The following is a 19,013-nucleotide window of genomic DNA, read 5'->3' on the forward strand; positions in this document are numbered from 1 at the left end:
TGTCTTTCACTTGTGAGTCTATGTCTGACATCCCTTTATCTCTCTTTTCACTTTCCACTATTTCTGTCATTTGAGTTTCCTCTACCACCTGTCAGCCTGCCTTTTCGTAACACACACGGATTCTCTGCTCCTTACCGCAACAGACAGAGTGAAAGTTAAACAGAGAAAGTAAACCCCCTTCTCACGTACAGTAAGGGAAAGTTCGGCATCATCAACTCCAACAAAAACATTTGGCTGTATAACAACACAAAATAACTATCTAAAGGTGCACGGGCAGACGTGTTCTTCGCAATAAAGCATTCTCAGTAGGTCCTGGGTGACTCACTGCTTTAAAAATCTGCATAATCGAAATTAGTAACCAATCACATTCAGCCTGCCTTTTCGTAACACACACGGATTCTCTGCTCCCTACCGCAACAGACAGAGTGAAAGTTAAAGGTCAAGCAGGTAAACAGAGTGTAGCTATATAGTTAAGTTTTGTGCTTTCTAGGCATTGCAGCGCCGCAATGCGCTGCGTGAAAGGTTTCTTAAATCTGTCCAGGGTCCATTTGAAAAGTCCTCTTTGTGCGTTTGAACATCGAATGTACCAAATGAAAAATAAAAGGAGACATTTTTTTCGAAGCTCAAAAGTTTTAACACCTCATGCATATATCTGCTGATAAGCATAGGCAGCAACAGACTATAAAGAAACTATAATGAATGAATCTTCTTACTCATACGTAATACAGAATTTACCACTCGTTTTGTGTTTCCTTCCTCCAGCTCTCCTGTAAGAGAGAGAGGAACGGTCATCAATAGCGAACAGCAGCTGCATTAATGCAACACTGTCCACCCGCTTCGCGCTCAGAAGGAAACACTGTAGCTCTTCCACATAATTAAAAATTTGCAAACATTCGTGACAAGAATTTTCAATTCTATTAAGGACACGGAGGCGAGGATTATGCTTTCTCCATTTCTTTACTACTAACAGCAGCCAATAAAAACACAGTAAAGAAACGAAAAAAACTACAACTCCCATGAACCCTTAGGCCAACCATAGAGAGTGCATGCTATATAAGGAACCATAGAGGACAACACTTCCTCTTTCTTTGTCCATGAACCATAAAAGTCTAAAGTCATTTGAAGAAAAGTACCGCCAACCATCCAGAAAGGAAAATCCGAAGGCTGAACTGCAAGAAATCCAACAGGAAAGATAGGCAACCATTCCACAAGCGCCGAAGGTGCATCAGGGAAACACAGCAACTCCAGGATCCAAGTCGTGGAAACGGTGCCGGAAAGACCAAGATGACAAATCACTTCTGGTCCGAACCTGAAATCAAAAACAGAGTCGTAATATACATCCCCAAAACCTTTGAAGGTCGCATCACATAGGGTGGGGAAAAAATATCAATGCAAACAACGCATCTCAGATTAAAGTCAAAATGCACATGAACAATGCAGTAGAATACCAATGGGTGGGATAATCCTCGCCTCCGTGTCCTTAATAGAATTGAAAATTCTTGTCACGAATGTTTGCAAATTTTTAATTCTATGGCAGGACAGGAGGCTTCAGATTATGCTTGTTCAAAGCTGTTCCACCACAAAAGACGCAATATCGACAATGGGTTTGAAATAAAAGGTTTTAAACACTGTATCAGAAGACCAATCAGCAGTTTTCACAATGTCATGTAAACTTACACCAACATGAAAAGCCTTGGAGGCCATGGCACCCCTCGCGGAGTGAGCTCCAAAGATGGAGGTATCAATGCTTGCCTCAGACATAAGCCAGCGTACCCAACGAGCAAGAGTAGCTGACGCCACAGGCTTAAAAGGCTTTAACAAAGCAATCAATAACTGACCAGACATATCTTGACGAAAAGGAGCAGTACTCACCTCATAATCCTTTATGCAACGAACCACACACAATTGTGGGTGATGAGGAAACGCAGGATAAGTGACAGTAGAGAGATTAGTCTTGGTACGCCTGGAGACCGTAAAAGTAACCCCTTCCGGAGAAAAAGAACGACCAGCGAGGTCCAACGCCCGGACATCCGAAACACGCTTACAAGACACTAAGCACAAAAGCATTGTCAATTTTGCAGACAATTGCTTACGGGACAGAGAAGCGTTGGGAGGCCAAGCTTCCAGAAAACGCAGCACAACAGAGACGTCCCAAAGAGCCACATATTTCGGACATGGTGGTTTAGCCATTCGCACACCACGCAACAATGCAGAGATGAGAGGGTGTTCCCCAACAGGCTTACCGTCGACCAAAGCATGGCCCGCCGAGAGAGCGGAACGGAAAGAATTGACGGTCCTGTAAGCAGAACCAGCAGAAGCGACAGAAGCAAGAAAATTAACCACTAGAGAGATATCTGCAGAAGTGGGATCCAGGTTCCGTTCAGAACACCAATCACACCACCTACGCCAAGCTGACGCATAACGTTTGCGCGTGTTGGGGGCCCAAGCTTCACTGATGAATCTCTCAGCGTCTCCAGATAAGCCAGGGACTTTCCAGCGTTCCCCGAGAGGCGCCACGCTACAAGACGGAGCTGGCCCGACAAGACTAGGGGATGCGGGTGGAGCAGGGGATCCAACAGCAAGTTCCACCTCGCTGGAAGCAGAAATGGCGTCGAGCAACTCATTTCCAGAAGGTCCGGAAACCAAGCTTGAGCTCTCCAAAGAGGAGTGATCAGAACAATCTCCGACAGAAACTGTTTCGTCCTGGCCAAGACTCGCGGAATCATTGCGAACGGGGGAAAGGCATAGCAAAGCTGTGGAGGCCAAACCTGGAGAAAGGCATCCGTGGCCATGGCCTCCGGATCCGGACGCCAGCTGTAAAACCTGGGTATCTGAGCATTGAGGCGAGAGGCGAAGAGATCGATCCAGGGACGGCCCCACAGGCGAGACAGGGAGCGAAAGACCCGAGGGTGAAGACGCCAGTCGCTGAAGTCCAGGAGATGGCGAGAATTCCAGTCGGCCACCTGATTTTGGCGACCCGGAAGATACTCTGCAATAAGAGTGATCTTTCTCTGTAGGCAGAAATGCCAGAAGTCCTTCGCAATCTCCGCTAACAACTTCGACCGAGTCCCCCCCAATTTGTTCACATAGCGCACCGCTGAGATGTTGTCCATGCGAAGCAAAATGCAACAGCTGGTGGCTTGTGGAGCCAAACTGCGGATCGCAAATGACCCCGCCAGAAGCTCCAGGCAGTTGATATGAAGGGCTAGTTCGTCCTGAGACCAGCGGCCGCCCGTCGTCAAGTCTCCGCAACGGGCTCCCCAGCCCCAAAGACTCGCATCCGATTCCAAAACCAGATCCGGAGTCGAGCCGAAGAGAGCCTTCCCGTTCCAAGCCTCCATGTGTCGGAGCCACCACAACAGTTCCGACTTCGCATCCTGGGACAGAGGAACCAGGTCGGAATACCGAAGACCCTTCTGCAGATGTCTGATTTTGAGGCGCTGCAAGGCCCGATAATGCAGAGGACCCGGAAATATCGCCTGGATGGATGAAGCCAACAGCCCGACTATCCGAGCGATCGACCGCAACGATACGTTCGGTGCAGACAACAGTGACTTCAACTCCCTCTTGATAGACCTGATCTTCAGAGCAGGTAAAAGAAGTTGGCAAGACACCGAATCCACAAGGAAACCCAGAAACTCTATCGATTGAGTGGGAAGTAAATGAGATTTCTGCGGATTCACTAGAAATCCGAGAGACTGAAGTAGATCGACTGTCCAAGACAAATGGGAGCGCAGTTGTAGAGGACACTGAGCCATCAAAAGGATGTCGTCCAGATACACTATAAGTCTCACCCCCGCGCACGCAGGAATTCCATGACCGGCCGCAGGAGCTTCGTGAAGCACCATGGGGCGGAGGAGAGACCGAACGGGAGTACCCTGTATTCGAACCAGTTCCCCAGCCATTGGAACTGCAGAAAATGGCGATGAGGCGGATAGATGGGAATGGACAAGTAGGCGTCCTTCAAATCCAGACGAACCATCCAGTCGCCTTTGCGTAGAAGATCCCTGAGAAGATGGATGCCCTCCATCTTGAAGTGACGATAAATCACCCCGTTGTTGAATTCTTTGAGGTTGAGTACAAGGCGAGACCCGCCCCCCTTCTTCTCCACCAGAAACACATTGCTGACGAACCCCTGTGGATGGCGGTTCGTTCGCACTATGGCCCCTTTGAGAAGAAGGGAATCGATTTCTTTGGAGATCACCTCGCGATCTCGTTGGGAAAAAACAAGGGGAGAAGGGACGGGACCCTGAAGAGGAGAATGGTAAAACTCGATGTGGTACCCCTGAACTGTTTGCAATATCCATGCATCGCTGGAGATCGAGCGCCAATTCTCTAGAAAACACTGAATCCTGCCCCCCAAAACAACACTGTCGAACGGAATCAGGCTCACCTGTAGAGGAGTAATCCTGTCGTCCTCCCTGGTTACCTCCGTAGCCTCCCTTGTTGCCTTGGCCTCGACCTTTCCGGGAGGGATAGAAGGTGGACTTGGATCCGGAATAGGACTGCTGCTGCTGCTGGCGCTGTCCGCCTCCACCCTGTTGGGACTGCTGGCCACGTTGTTGACCAGAACCTCGGCCGAACGAACGTCCCCCTGAACGTCCGGCCTTGGCAAAAACCGGGCGGAATGCCCTACGCAAAGAAGACTGCGCCTTGTCCAGACCACTAAAAGTCGCTACAAACTTAGTCAGTTCTTTCAAAAAGGGTTGTCCAAACAAAAGACCCTGAGCCAGAGCACCGGATTCAGAAGTAGCCAGCTCTGACAAACGCGGATCCATCTTGATTAAAATGGAACGGCGACGTTCCGTTGAAAGGGCACAGTTTGCGTTCCCTAAAAGACAGATTGCCCTTTGGGCCCAGCCAAGGAGGACATCGGGATCAATGCCAGACGCCTCCCCTTGGGCCTGGTATGCCAGATCCAGGATTTTTGTCAAAGGACCAAGGACATCTAGTAACTTGTCCTGGCACAGTCGCCAAGAGCGGTCGATACCCTTCTTGGGATCCTTATTAAATTTCTTTAGATAGGTCAAGATCGTGGGATCGACCTCCGGAGTATCCGCTAACTTGTCCGCCAACTCCGGACGAGGGCACTCAGAACGCAACCGAGCACGCACCTCCTGATCAAAAGAGTCGCGGATATGCTCTTGAATATAATCTGCGACTTCTGGGGCTGGGCACCAAACCTTGGAGTTAGGGTGGACGATATCAGAGGGCTCAAAGGTCAAGATTGGTGGATGCGGAGAAGCGTCCACAAAATGCTCCTTTCGGGATTTCTTCGCCGGAGAGGGACCAGAGGGACCAGAAGATGATGAGGAAGAGGTATCCTCGGTATCCGGAGCAGGAGCAGACAAGGACCTGGCCAAACGAGCAAAATCAGACCTATGAGGATTACCAGGAGACTTAGAAGAATGCGCAGAGGCAGAGGATGGAATCCAACCCTGCTGCTGAGCATACTCAGCTAAATGACGCTTCAGAGGTCCAATGGCACGGACCAACGCAGTATTCACAGACTGCTGAACGCCCTGGTCAAGGGCCTCGACTAAATCAAATTCAAAGGAGTCCTCCTGTTCCTCCTCATAAAAATACTCCTCAGCATCAACATAGTCTGCCATGACGCTGGAATGCACTGGTGAAAAACCAGAAAAATAACCAAAAAACTAGAAATACCAAGGTATAACTAGAGGCCCACAGCAAGTATAATTGCAATGAAAAAGGTCACAATCAAGTGACTCCGACAGGGGGGGTGACAGCCCCACGCAAGCTATACAGGCAGAGTCACAACTCAACCCAGGAAAACAGAATAAAGCGTGGAGGGACCAGCTTGCGCAAGAAAGACACCCTAGGCACTGCCTCTAAAAATTATGCAGCCCAAAACCTTCTGAGAGGAAGAGGGCGTCAGAGGAGCTCTCCGGCAGGCAAAGTGGGCCGAGGCAAAGTGTAAACGCGCCGCCTCACAGCGTTCCGAAGCTCCTGACAACGGAGCGTCACAAATGTCACCAATGCGCATGCGCGGTGACTCGCCTTGTTGCCGGAAGAGGAGCGGCGCGCGACACGCGCGCGCGACTCCCCGAGCCCCGGTCCCGCTCCACAAAGACAGCAACGCGGGCACAATGCGCCCGCAAATACAAGAGAGGCGAACACGCGCTCTCAAAGCAACACAAGCGGCGAAAGCCGAACCAAGTAAACAAACCAGAAAAGTAAACGCCGGTGACAGCGCGACGCACAACGCGACTGCGCAACAAACGTTAAAGCGAAACCGGCATGCAATTAAACATCAAATAAACAATGCAATACAATGTAACAATGAGAGTCAAAAGCACTTAACTGGCTGCGAAGCAGCAAAGAAAGAGGAAGTGTTGTCCTCTATGGTTCCTTATATAGCATGCACTCTCTATGGTTGGCCTAAGGGTTCATGGGAGTTGTAGTTTTTTTCGTTTCTTTACTGTGTTTTTATTGGCTGCTGTTAGTAGTAAAGAAATGGAGAAAGCATAATCTGAAGCCTCCTGTCCTGCCATAGAATTTAAGAATGTCACACACTTCCTACCAAATTGCCAGTTCAGAATTACAAAATTTTTCACTGAGAGTGAAATTATACCACAAACTCTTGCACTCAAACGGACAAAGAAAGTAGAAAACTTTCTTACATAAAGTAAGCAAAAGTTCGGCATCATCAACTTCAGCAAAAACATATGGCTGTATAACACCACAAAATAATCTAAAGCTGCACAGGCAGACGCTTTCTTTGCAATAAAGCATTCTGAGTAGATCCTGGGTGACTCACTGCTTTAAAAATCTGCATAACCGAAATCAGTAACCAATCACATTCAGCCTGCCTTTTCCTGACACACAGGATTCCCTGCTCTGCTCCCGTCAGAGACAGACATTGTGAAAGTTAAAGTTCAAACAGGGAAACAGAGAGTAGCCATAGTTTGGTTTCATGCTTTGGCTCACAGCAACAAACACATTTTTACTTATTGAAAAATTAAGAGAACCAGTTGGTAAACTCACAGCAAAGCCAATCACCAGAGTACTTACTCTGTCGAAGCAAAGCCGCACCCAAGCTCTGATTTCACATCTTACTGTGCCAGAACTGTAGGAGGTCAAGGAACTATTGGGGCATATTACCAAGGGGGGCGATATGCGATATGCGATATGTGATTATCGCCGCTTTAGTGGCGATAATTCTATCGACCTATCGACCTATTAGCAAGCTGTCGCTAACAGCAATTAGCGACAACTTGTAGGCGATAGCTAGCGGTTTGGGGCCCACTTTGCATGTCAGCGATATTTATTGCTAATGACATGCAAAGTGGGCGTACCCAACCTGTTAGCGACTGAAAGCAGTCGCTAACGTCGCTATCGCTTATTAGCAAGGCAGGCTTAGCGATGGAAATATTTGCGCGAAGCGCGAATATCTCCAAAAACTAACGCCTGCTCAGACCAGTTCTTAGCCATTATATTCATTGGGAGTTGGATATTATGGCTAAGTCCTCATTAGCGATAATGCGTGAATATCGCTGGATTAACAGCGATATTCACGCATTTCCCCGCTAACGCCGGATATTATATCGCTTTAGAGATAAACGTTGCTAATAGCACGTTATCTCTGCGATAATATCCGGCGTTGCTTGGCGTTAAAAAAATACTCGCTAAGCCCATTTAGCGATAAATATCGCTAGTTGTTGGTAATATGCCCCTATTATCCTAAAATATCTTTACTAGATGTTCTACAGCGGTTTAATGTTCAGAGGCAAAGTGCTATTTGCACTCATTTTAACTACTGTGAACAACCTAAGCTTAGTAGGAAAGGTTCTGTAGAAAGAGATGTAAAACGCTCCAGAGAAACTGGTAAGGGATATGAAACATTGTGTAGATTTAATGAAGAGAATGTGAACTGCACACTGAAACAACATAAAATATGCGGAGACACCAGAGAAGGTGGTTGTAAAATTCCACAAGCACTGATGAGTGAGACAAGTGAAAGCCCAATTCTTGTTGCTGCAGGAGCAGCTTACCTGTAAGAACCCTGTTGGAGTCCTGAGAGCGGAGAAGCGAGGCCGCAGCGGAGGCGAGAGGCGCGGCCCGGAGACTGCGAGGGACAGCGTCAGCAACATCAGCTGTTCCCTCTTCCCGCGTGAGCCGCGCCCCCTCCCAGTGCCCCGCCCCCTACAAGGAGCTTTAAAACCTCTCGCGGCCCCCGCTCCTCGGGTGCCGCTCGACTGAGAGTTTATCCAGAGCTAACGTCTGCCAGCATTTGTGAAAGCCCAATTCTTGTTGCTGCAGGAGCAGCTTACCTGTAAGAACCCTGTTGGAGTCCTGAGAGCGGAGAAGCGAGGCCGCAGCGGAGGCGAGAGGCGCGGCCCGGGGACTGCGAGGGACAGCGTCAGCAACATCAGCTGTTCCCTCTTCCCGCGTGAGCCGCGCCCCCTCCCAGTGCCCCGCCCCCTACAAGGAGCTTTAAAACCTCTCGCGGCCCCCGCTCCGCGGGTGCCGCTCGACTGAGAGTTTGTCCAGAGCTAACGTCTGCCAGCATTTGTGAAAGCCCAATTCTTGTTGCTGCAGGAGCAGCTTACCTGTAAGAACCCTGTTGGAGTCCTGAGAGCGGAGAAGCGAGGCCGCAGCGGAGGCGAGAGGCGCGGCCCGGGGACTGCGAGGGACAGCGTCAGCAACATCAGCTGTTCCCTCTTCCCGCGTGAGCCGCGCCCCCTCCCAGTGCCCCGCCCCCTACAAGGAGCTTTAAAACCTCTCGCGGCCCCCGCTCCGCAGGTGCCGCTCGACTGAGAGTTTGTCCAGAGCTAACGTCTGCCAGCATTTGTGAAAGCCCAATTCTTGTTGCTGCAGGAGCAGCTTACCTGTAAGAACCCTGTTGGAGTCCTGAGAGCGGAGAAGCGAGGCCGCAGCGGAGGCGAGAGGCGCGGCCCGGGGACTGCGAGGGACAGCGTCAGCAACATCAGCTGTTCCCTCTTCCCGCGTGAGCCGCGCCCCCTCCCAGTGCCCCGCCCCCTACAAGGAGCTTTAAAACCTCTCGCGGCCCCCGCTCCGCGGGTGCCGCTCGACTGAGAGTTTGTCCAGAGCTAACGTCTGCCAGCATTTGTGAAAGCCCAATTCTTGTTGCTGCAGGAGCAGCTTACCTGTAAGAACCCTGTTGGAGTCCTGAGAGCGGAGAAGCGAGGCCGCAGCGGAGGCGAGAGGCGCGGCCCGGGGACTGCGAGGGACAGCGTCAGCAACATCAGCTGTTCCCTCTTCCCGCGTGAGCCGCGCCCCCTCCCAGTGCCCCGCCCCCTACAAGGAGCTTTAAAACCTCTCGCGGCCCCCGCTCCGCAGGTGCCGCTCGACTGAGAGTTTGTCCAGAGCTAACGTCTGCCAGCATTTGTGAAAGCCCAATTCTTGTTGCTGCAGGAGCAGCTTACCTGTAAGAACCCTGTTGGAGTCCTGAGAGCGGAGAAGCGAGGCCGCAGCGGAGGCGAGAGGCGCGGCCCGGGGACTGCGAGGGACAGCGTCAGCAACATCAGCTGTTCCCTCTTCCCGCGTGAGCCGCGCCCCCTCCCAGTGCCCCGCCCCCTACAAGGAGCTTTAAAACCTCTCGCGGCCCCCGCTCCGCGGGTGCCGCTCGACTGAGAGTTTGTCCAGAGCTAACGTCTGCCAGCATTTGTGAAAGCCCAATTCTTGTTGCTGCAGGAGCAGCTTACCTGTAAGAACCCTGTTGGAGTCCTGAGAGCGGAGAAGCGAGGCCGCAGCGGAGGCGAGAGGCGCGGCCCGGGGACTGCGAGGGACAGCGTCAGCAACATCAGCTGTTCCCTCTTCCCGCGTGAGCCGCGCCCCCTCCCAGTGCCCCGCCCCTTCCCTACACCTTACTTATTTAAACAGGGCCTATCACGCGCATCGCGGGACGCGCGCGGGCGAAGCCCGGGCAAAGGGCGGGCCCTCTGTGGCCCTCAGGGGCCTGAAGTGGCCGGGTCGGGCCACCCCCCTAAGCTCGCCCTTCGGAAGACACAAGCCAAACCTAGACTACACTCAGAGGAAAGTGGCAGTTAATACAAGTCAAAGATGACTAAAACCTGTAAAACTCCGATGGCCACTCGATCAACCAGCAGATCAAAAACAGTGAGTACACCTTTGCCCACTATAACCGCTATAGATAAAATGCTCCAAAAAACCATCAACGTAGTGGCGGATGCCATTCAGGATACCGAGAGGAGGCTCTCTCTGACGCCTAATTTATGTTTCCCAGACTTGTCCTCACATACTAGTGTAGAAGACCCAAACATGGAGGACTCAGCCTCTTCACAGGAGTCCCTTCTCATGCAATCTTTTTCAGAACTACCAAGATCACACATTAAAGAAAAACCCTCTAACTCCTCTACCACGGACCTATTAGCGAATACCCTAGATAACAGCCTTATGATTCTAACTAGTAGTGCAAATAACATCCAGCAAGAAAAAGACCCTGCTTCCGCACTGAAAGATCACACCGTGGAGATTGCCTCGTTAGCTACTGCTATAACTGAAACCCAACCTTCTAAACAATGCAATACTCCAAAATGTAAGCGGAAAAAGCCCAGAATCATACTATCTAAAAGGAAAATCCATCTTGTATCAGGCAAACCCAAGCGTTCGCTTAAGGACATGTGGCAGAAGAATAGTCTAGAGAAACTCCCTATCACAAAGCGGGGTGGGTCCATATCGAATTCCCCACTAGTCAACGATGCAAGTGGGAATACTAATCCCAAAACTGGTTTCTCACTAGTTAATGAGGAAACAGGACATATTGAGAGGCAGAATAGTGTAATTTTACCAACAATGAGAGAGATCGAAGTCTTAATTAAAACAATTCTACAACCCATTCGCCATCAGATCGACAATATAGAAAGGGCGCTGAGCAAATTCGAGAGAGCACAAAATGATATATCCTCCAGTATCCTCAGACTGCTTAAAACAGCGAACACGCCCCCAACCTTTGTCCCATCTTCATCAACCCTAAATGTAAAAAACTCAAAAACAGTGAAAAAAGCAGACAACTCATCAAAGACTATAGGAAACCCAAATCATCCACAACTCCAGAGCTTACCCTTAACTGCTCAAACACCTAATTCCCAATTAGCCTCTATCCCCACTGTGATCCTAAATACACCTACGCTTAACACACCAAATACTCAAATAGATGAGGATGATAGCGAGTGGGCTGCAGAGGGTCACTTACCTAGTACCAACGTAGGTATATCTGAGGATAAAAGCCGTACGGCTCCTCCCAAAGGAAATACTCAACCTAAAGATACAGGAGTACAGCCCCCCAGACCTATTACAACATGTCCACTAGCACACATTAATCTGCCACCACAGGCCAACCCATATACAATAGTTATGATTGGGGTACCAAAAGTTGCTGCTAACAGGGAAGAAACACGGGAGGAACTGAGGAACAAAGCAATGCAATGGCTTTCCATACATAGGCCTCTCCCCTCAAATATAGTAGGCTCCATTCATCATGTCAAAAGAGTAGAGTGGGTGGGTACCCGCTTTAAATCTACAGAGGGTGACTGCATAGTGGTCACCTTCAAATATCTAGGTCCAGCGAAATACATTGCTGGATGGAGAAGCACAGGGACAAAAAGCCTGATAAGAACCATGGGACTGAGCTACTTCTATCCAGTCCGTTCAGATCCCTACAGGAATAAAACAAACTATAACTATACCCAAGATAGATCTTACAGGACACAGCAGAACAATCAACCCTGGCTGACCTCTGTCCCATCCTGCCCAGATACGCCAATGGGCCTAGACCAACATCTATACCCTCACTTATGGGGAAATAATGCCCAAAACCATCGACTAACAGAAACAGCTGAACGCCATGGGCATGGTTACCACCGGGCCTTTAACTATACCAACTCACAATATAATGACTATGGGTTCCCTTTAGACAATCGGTATGATGTTTTCCTCAACCATGACCTACTGGAGGACGTTGACTGACTGTCATCTGACCTGGTTCCAGTTTCACTTTCTGCAATAACAAACTGTCTGGTAGGAAATATGAAGGCTCCACCTAAAACATCAAATCCCCCAGTGGTCGCTATCTCTTCTAACACCACCTGCACGACGAATCTAAAACATTTGGTTAGCCCTAAAGTAAACCACGCTCAGCCCATCTTAGAAGGCGTGGCAAGTATCACTCCCTCACCAACAGCTTGTAAACCCCATGCATCACCTGTGACTCTAAGGACAAACTTCGGGATAAGGTACAACTCAGACCCGTGCTCTCCATCTGTTATGACATCTACATTAAATTTAGCACACCATGCCCCTAACACAATCAAGATATTGTCTTGGAATCTCGCAGGATTGGCCTAAAAAATTATTGACCCATCGTGGGAAGTTTTTGTCAAAAATTATACCATCCTGTGCTTCCAAGAAACATGGCTAATAGATAACAACATCTGTATTGAGGGTTATCAAAGCTTTTTTGTTCCCGCATCTCCCTCCCCCAGCGGCAGAGCAAAGGGGGGACTGGCAATATTCATTAGTCTGTCTCTTAAAATGCAGATCAACCAAGTGCAGCTGGATAACAGGAACATGCAGGTATTGACTCTTAGAAGGGGCAAGAAAGCCATAACTCTAATTAACTTCTATAATTCAGTCGCAAATTTGAACGATTGTAATCTTGTCAGACTTGAAAGATATCTAAATGATTTTGGTTCAAAATTACCACAGGATAAAATTCTTCTTGGTGACTTTAATACACACATCTGCGGTAATCCCCTATCATCCACCTTGGGATCCTTGGGTTGTGCCCTCAGAACAGGCCCTCACTTCACGCACTGCCAGCTTGGAACCAAATTAAATACCCTAACGGACACTATGAATTTGACCATGGCGCTATCTATGAAAGACGACTCCTTTTCCTTCAAAGTTCCAACATACAAAGGATCTGAGTCAGGGTCTTTTATAGATCATATCCTTTTTTCTGCTGGAGTTGCCCAACAGGTTTTAAATTTTGACATCCTTGAGAGCATCCACAGTGATCACAATCCTTTGCTCCTTGAACTGCAATGCGGCCCCTCAGTGCTCCAAAAAAACATTAAGGACCCTGGGGCACTTAAGTTGACCAATAATAATCGCCGCTTAAAATGGAATCTGGTAAACAGCGACAAATTGTATGAGGACGTTGCTTTACACTGTGAACATGAACTTAAGCTCTGTGCCACAAATTCCGCTCCTCCAGAATCCATTCTATCCGCCTTTGCGGTTGTGTCCAAGAGAATAGAGCAACTACTTACGGTAACATCCAAAGGTTCCATCGCTCAACATCCCCGCTGGTTTGATCATGCTTGCTCCTCTGCAAATTGCAAATTAAAAGCTGCTCTTAAAAATAAACCGAGAGACCCTGCACTTATTAAGGCCCTTCGGACAGACTACAAAAAGGCCCTTGCCTTACGCAAGAAGTCAATTAAAGCCAAAACATGGGAATCTCTGCTCGACCCCTCTACTTTGGGCAACAGCTCAAAATTTTGGAGCATAATAAATAAACCACTCTTTGGCAGTCCAAATGATGAGAGTCTGGGTACAGTTATACCGGAGGACGACTGGGTTACTCACTTTGGAGCTATCTTTAAAAGCGACGTACCACAATTTCCGGAACCACTCCATCTTCCTGAAAGCAACCCGCTAAAATTCTCGACTAAAGAAATTGAATTAGGGATACTTGGTCTTTCCAGTAACAAAGCCCCGGGCCCCGATGGTCTTCCACCTGACCTATTCAAGTCTAACATCACCTTATGGGCTCCCATTCTTACATCTGTCATCAATGCCGGGGTCGAAGTGGGGGCTCCTAAATCATGGGGAGCATCTACCATCGTCCCTGTCTACAAAAAGGGGGACAGAACAAAAGCGGCCTGCTATAGACCAATCTCCCTGATAAACTCTGTTGCGAAGGTAGTGGGTGGGATTCTACTAAAAAGGCTGAATGCTTGGGCTAAACATCACAACATAATGACCCCAGCACAATATGGATTCAGACCAGGTCATGCAACTACCACACAGTGCCTGAATCTGTATCTAATTAGTGGTAAATACACTCAAGCAAGAGAAGGCACAGTGTATATGGCCTTTATGGACCTTTCCTCTGCTTTCGACTGCGTCGATAGGAGCAAACTATGGGAAGTCCTACAAAAAATGGGCGTAGAAAATAACTTGATCAACTTTCTGGCCGACCTACACAACGACACCCGAGCAAATGTGCGTTTTACAAGAGACATGAAAGTAACGAGAGATTTTAAAATTAACAGAGGAGTCAGGCAGGGCTGTATATTAGCACCTTTTCTTTTTAACTTATATATTAATGGACTTGAAGATCACCTGGTAAAAACAGACACTGATTACCCTCGAATTGGTAAAACAGGCGTACCGGTCCTGTTGTATGCGGACGATGCTGTTCTTTTATCCAGAACCGCACTCGGACTCCAAAAATTACTGGACTCTTTTTTTCAATTTATGTCCTCACGTGGCCTAAATATTAACAATTCCAAATCTTTTGTTATGACGGTTGGTTTAACTCCTAAAAAACAATACCCCTTCTCAGTCAATGGAGAAAACATACCACTAACAAAAACATTCTCGTATTTGGGCGTACTCTTCGATCATAAACTTAACTGGGGCCCTGCCATAACTAAAAAGAAAGGGGAAATACTGAGGACCAATTCTGGTATAATGGATTTCGCTCGCAAACTGGGAAACACTCCAGTGTCTGCTGTATTGAAGCTTTATCAGGCAAAAAGTGTTGCGGTGGCATGTTACGGAAGTGAACTGTGGGGGTTCTTACCTACAGATACCCTAGTAGCTCTCGAAAACAACTTTTTGAAACAGGTCATGAGCTTACCAAAGAGTACCGCAAACCTTTCCATACATGAGGAACTGGGTATTCCTTATCTAGCCGACAAAATTGCTGTAAACCCTTTGCTCTGCTGGTTAAGCTGTTGGCGAAATACAGCGATTCCACTGACTCACAACATCCTAGCTGAAGCCCTTACTTGGGAAGGTCAACTCAAGTTACCCTGGATGAAATACATCCGTAATTGCTGTAAAGATCTGGGTAGATTGGACCTCTACTTAACACCCCAGAATACCACCAAGCAAGATGCCAACTTTGTAAAAAATACCTTTTACATGAAGCGACAACTTTCCAGGGAAGAAATTGAGTTCAAAAAGTCCAGCGTAAGGAACCACGTACTAACAAAGACTTGTGTGTTCTCTGAACCTTATTTATCGTGGAATATATCCAGATATGAACGCTTCCTGCTAAGCAGATTTCGTTTTGATCTTTATCATCTGCTTTTAGCTGTACCAAGTGGAGCCCATAGAGGCCAAGTGTTGCCAGCTTGCGGCTGCGACAATAAGTCTCCGCAAGACCTGGCCCACTTTTTATTCCTCTGTTCTTATTATTCTAGTCCACGTAATATGTTTTTAAAACCGTTGCTTAAAAAGATGAATTTTACACAAATTAAGCCCGCACTTTTATACCTTCAAATGTTGCATGAAGATAGTACTTTTTTTATCTGTAAATTTTTAAAAACAGCTCTGAAGTATAGATTAAGTATGGAAGGATGACTTCAAATTGAATTATGTTATAGATACAACTCCGTCTTGATTAAGTATATGCACATAGGACCTCTGTATTTTGCCTCTTTTAATAATCGCTCAATACTTTCTTCCCTTAAGACAAATGGAAGATAAACTTTTTCTCGTTTTATGTATGAATTGTATATTACTGTATTGTGTGCTTTTATGACTGCTTTTCTGTCAGTCGAATAAAGAACTTTTGATTTGATTTGAGTGAGACAAGACATACTGCTGAGAGTAACATGGCGTCTGCTATCGAGAACTGCTACAAACATCCTGAGGAGAATAACACAAGAATTAATGCAAAGATGCTGCAGAGATGCAGTATCCTGATGAAGTGATCCTGAGTTACTGAAGAGTAGTATGAGAAATGCTAGAGGGGTTTGGAACAGGCATGAGCTCTGCAACAGAGATACTTAAAAAGGTATGGGAAATGTTGTAAGGTTATTGAAGAGATATATGTAGGGCCAGACTGGCTGTAGCGAACACCGGGTGTTTCTCCGGTGGCCCCTGGGGGGGGGGGCATTTTTCTTACCAGTGGCCGGTTTTGCAGCATAGCTGCGATATCGGCCCCCTGTAACAAAAGTAGCTTCAGTTACCACCATGTCCCAACTGCCCTCCGGCCTGATTCAATTGCCGGGCCAGTTTTCGTTCCCAGTCTGGCCCTGGATATATGAGAAATGCTGCTTAGACACTAACAAAAGAGATAGTGCAGTGACACCTTATAGAGAAAACAGATATTCTGCAGAGATGGTTGTATGTCATAATATCGAGGACGAAAATATTGTAGGTTCAGGGTATAGAGGCCTAAATATTTACGACAAAATATTGTGAAGGTAAGTGCATATAGGTAAGTATAGATTTGATATTCTTGACACTACATCCACATAACTTGAAGATGTCAAGTTAGGTATAATAAATCAATACTTACCTATATATGCACCTTACTTCACAATAATTTGGATCTTGATATTATGGCCACACGATTTTGCAGTCAACATTCTAGTCAAGTACGGCAGAGATTTAAAAAAAAGATAAAAATACTTCCAGAGCCATACTAAGAGGAGGTATGAGCAATGGGGAAGAGACAAAGAAGAGAGACACACATTTCAAATGTTAGTTTATTTGCACAGTTAATTAAAACCATTGCAATACAAATGTCACTCAATACAGTAAAATACATCAAATACAACCTTAAGGCTTCTGCAATCTGTCATTTACCCATTAGTGATTTAAAAAACATTCATTAATAAAACTGTGACCAAATCTCCAGATACAAAATTCAATTATAATAAAACAAACTACTTAGCCCAAATCTCTACACAGAGTAAAATCTAAGTAAAACGATCAGTTATTCAACATGGCTTCCTGACCGTTCACCTAAAACCTAAGTGCAGAGACTGATGGGGTGAGTGGCGAGTGGCTACGAGGACTATGCAAATTAGGGGCGTCATTTATGAAGCTGTGCGTTACTTTTACGCCGCCAGTGCACCACTTTTTGTGATGCACCAGTGGCGTAAAAAATGCGCCTTGTCGCGCCATATTTACAAAGTGACACATCTAGGTAGATGCGTCACTTTGTAAACCCCTGCACCACATTATACCTGCACCAGGTATAATGTATGCAAGGGGGGCGTATTGACGCAAGGAAGGTCGTAGAAGTGACGCAGTGAAATCTATGAGATTTCACTGCGTCACTTCTAGGACGCCGTTGCTTCAAAATCTTGCGCCTGCCTCACAGCAGGTGTAAGACTGACGCAGGCCCTTTCACATGGGGCTTTCCCCATGTGAAAAGACGCATTGCTGGAGTTGCATCACTTTTGTGACACACTCCAGCAATGCGTCACTTTTGCTCTCACAGATACGTCAGAAATACTGACGTACCTGTAACTCCTTGCGACATGATGCGTCATATTGTAAATATGACGCATCATTGGTGTCGCAAGGAGGGCGCCATGAAAAGTGACGCATCACTGTTTTCTCGCAGCGATGCGTCACTTTTCATAAATGAGGCCCTACATCTTTAAAGTGATGGTAAAAAGATACTAGAACTCTCTACCTGTGACGGAGCCATTCTGTGCGGAGGTTGTTAATTTAAAGCGCTCACAAGGGGAGCTTTTGTTTCTGTGTAGTACACTCTATTGGTCTCCTAACTAGTGTTCAGCCATTTAGAGGATGCAAAATCAACGTTGAAATGTGCCTACGCATTGTAATGCCCCTACATGTCTCTCCTTAAATTAAGTCAGTAGGGCCCCATAGCTGAACCGCACCCTGCTCGCCAGGTCTGCTTCTTTGCGTTCTAAGGCCAATACCCTTTTCTTCACTATCCTGAGAAATTATGCCAGTGCACAGTTCAGTCTTAAGTCCGTAGGGTTGAAACACGTAACAACTGCCTCACCACATGATCTTAACCCTCTCTTGATGAAGTCTTTGTGTAGGAGTTTCCAGTGCACTTCCACGGATGCTTTGCAAAGACACATCACATGAATAATGTCCTCTAGTGCTTGTCCACAAAGTCTGCAAAGTTCCCTGCATTCCTTTATTCTCAAAGGCAGGTCATGTTTTGATACAGGCAGTACACAGACCTGTTTTAATCCTTCAGTTGTTCGTATAATCCTGGTCAGTAGGGAGCTGTCTCCCAGTTTAATTCTAATGCACATGTTTGTATGCAGCCTTTGTAGTGCCCTCAGAAGACCAACAGAAATGTGGCAAAAACAATGGGAGTTGCATGGGAACACCCACACAACACCCTCCGGTCATCAATAATAGACGGTTTTATTTCTCTCAATAAACCAGTCTACCAGCCTCATATTTCTCTCAATATACGAGTCAGTGCTTGGTTGAGCTGCACCTCATCAGAGCAGGGTCCCTCCTGTCCTTGAACCGTCACTGATATAGTCAATAAGACATTACTTTGGCTTCATAAAGCTGAAAGGTTAAATCTATTGAATCTCAGATTTGATGTATGCTAAAATGGAAAATAAGAAAATATTTGATGATACGACAAAATAGAAATAATCTGATATCTAATTTCAGGTCCAGAAACGAGGTGGGAGCACCATAGTTCTGGTAAATCCTAAATTACAATGAGTTTTTTTAATAAAACGTATTTATAATTTTTGCTAAAGTTTTGGAAAAACACTTAAGGGCGTAAGGTACGGTGTCTTGCTATGGTGTCTTCTATGCTCGCGCACTTGTACAAGCAGACTATGGGAAGGAACATTAACAGGAGAAAGGAAGAATAGGAAACAGTGAGCAAAGGCAGGCAAAATGCCACAGGAGGAGAAGGAAATATGGGGTTCAACGGGCACAGACTTGAAACGGCCAACTGAAGTGGCGTGGCATTTGGAGAAAATAACCACATAAACTGGTGGCTCTTAAGTTGTTTTCTGAACACA

The 19,013-nt window shown here is 47.0% G+C and overlaps 1 protein-coding gene and 1 pseudogene across 1 annotated transcript in view; both read right to left on the minus strand.

The window, feature by feature from the left end:
* The window catches only part of DOC2B (double C2 domain beta), a 2,126,151-nt gene that overhangs the window by 801,177 nt on the left and 1,305,961 nt on the right, over positions 1–19,013 (minus strand). The window lies entirely within an intron of this gene.
* On the minus strand, positions 734–921 carry LOC147730223 (small nucleolar RNA U3; annotated as a pseudogene).

This window comes from Lissotriton vulgaris, chromosome 2_1 (genome assembly GCF_964263255.1).
Source record: "Lissotriton vulgaris chromosome 2_1, aLisVul1.2, whole genome shotgun sequence".
Taxonomy (NCBI): Eukaryota; Metazoa; Chordata; class Amphibia; order Caudata; family Salamandridae; genus Lissotriton; species Lissotriton vulgaris.